Below are 2,043 nucleotides of genomic sequence, written 5' to 3' on the forward strand. Positions count from 1 at the left end.
GGTCTCTCCAGGGCGCGATGGGCGCGGTGGCGGGAAGCGTGGGTCACGCGGGTCCCCACGCGGCCCACACGGCCGCCAGGACTTCACCCGGCGCCGGCTGTGCGCGTCCGCTTCCCTCGCGGTCGTGGGTGGGTCTAGTGTGGGACCGTGAGACAAAGCTGGGCCTGGAGGGAGAACCGGGTCTCTGACGTCACCGCGGCCGCCTGGCTGGCCCCCGGGGTTTGCTGGGCACTGAGGCTCTCGCCTGTGGCTGCGGGTCCCACTCTGCACTCGACCGGTGCCTGTTGACCGAATGACCTCTGACCCGCTCGCCGGGGTTAAGTTAGATTCTCCTCCTAAGTGCGTACTGTCTGGGACACCCTCCTCCAGAGCTTTAGCACCGATGTTGGGGGATGTGCTTCATAACTGTACTGATCGCACTAAACAAAAGTGATCTTGAGGAGTACTAGACTTGCTCTCTTAAACCTGGTGTTTTGTACTTGTGAGCGACATGTAAATTAATGAAAACCCAAGGTAATAGTGGCTTAGGGAGTTCTTTTAGGTTTCCAGAAGTTGGATCAGATTTAAGTGTGCTGTTTTACGAGGTTTGCTGAAGCCTTTATGGTTAATGATAAAGCCAGCTTCACAAACTCGGCGCACCTTAGGGACAGACCTGGTTGTTGGCACCAAGGACAGTATTGAAGGATTGTTGGTTCGACATACTTTACAGGTAGAAAATGAAACTGAGTGCTCGCTTCGGCAGAGCATATACTAAAATTGGAGCGATACACAGAAGAGTATTAGCATGGCCCCTGCGCAAGGATGACACGCAAATTCGTGAAGCGCTCCATATTTTAAAAAAAGAAAGAAAATGAAAATGAACAAAAGTGTGAAGGCATGTGTTGGGCGGCATAAATAGTATGACTGGGAGAAGAAAGAATGGGGCAGTAGGCCGTACATGAAAGTATGGCCAAAAGCCATGCATGTTTCTGAAAGGAAGCATGGAGAGACGCAAAATTAGCCTCCAGCCATCATGGGATTTCTGCGAAGTCTCATTGCCAGCCTTCCTGTGCTGCACAGGCTAACCTCGAACTTTGATCCTCCTGCCTTAACCTCGGGAATGCTGGGAAGGTGTGCTGACATTTCACATTTTTATCTTAAAACCTCACATAACCATTTCCTTCTATCCCTTTCTGTACTGTTAGACTTAAATGACTCAAGAAAAACAAATATTACTGGCCAGCACTCGGGGGGCAGAGGCAGGCAGCTCTCTTGAGTTCGAGGCCAACCTGGTCTACAGAGAGAATTCCAGAGCTACTCAGAGAAACCCTGTCTTAGAAAGAAAAAACAAGAGAGGAAGGAATGAAAGGACAGAGAAAGGAAAAGAAAAACCGTTTCTCTAAACCTTAGTTAATGAGCGATATGAATTGCTTTTGTGATTCAGCAAATCGGGACTTAACAGCCAGAGGGTCAACATGGCAGTTTCTCTGTAATACCAAATTATAAATCTCATGGATACAAATAGGTGCGCTTGTGTGTGTGTGTGTGTGTGTGTGTGTGTGTGTGTGTGTGTGTGTACACAAGAGGGCAGCTGCCCTTTGAAGGTCAGAGGACTCGGGTTCTCTGGAGTTGGAGTTGCAGGTGGTTGTGAATCACCAGATGTGGGTGCAGAGAATCGAACTCTCAACATCAGGTCCTGATGTGGATCTTTTGCGTGTTTGTTTTCATTATTTAGAGAACACTTTATTAGTTTCTGTAATCGAGCCCTCATACACGAGACCTTACATATTTAACACAATGTGTAATTCCTGTACTAACAGAAAAGAAAGAAGCTTAATGTTTCTAGACCAATATGGCTATTATTGTGATGCCACAATTACGTGGTAAATTAGGATACTTTTTCCAAGAGTTGACAGCATAGCTAATATTTCCAAAGATTCAAATCATATATGTATCTATACTTATATTAAAACAACAACAGGAGTATTGTGTTATGCATCAATAGTAGTAACAGCTTTCCCAGGTTCAGCTGACATGCCTTTAATCCCATCAACTTGAGACAGG

General features: G+C 46.8%; 1 non-coding gene across 1 annotated transcript; it reads left to right on the plus strand.

The window, feature by feature from the left end:
* Window positions 1-728: 728 nt before the first annotated feature.
* On the plus strand, window positions 729-836 carry LOC118573532. Its single transcript, XR_004943643.1, has one exon. It is a non-coding gene; the product is annotated as a U6 spliceosomal RNA (small nuclear RNA).
* Window positions 837-2,043: the final 1,207 nt, after the last annotated feature.

Source organism: Onychomys torridus, chromosome 23 (assembly GCF_903995425.1).
Source record: "Onychomys torridus chromosome 23, mOncTor1.1, whole genome shotgun sequence".
NCBI classification, from domain to species: domain Eukaryota; kingdom Metazoa; phylum Chordata; class Mammalia; order Rodentia; family Cricetidae; genus Onychomys; species Onychomys torridus.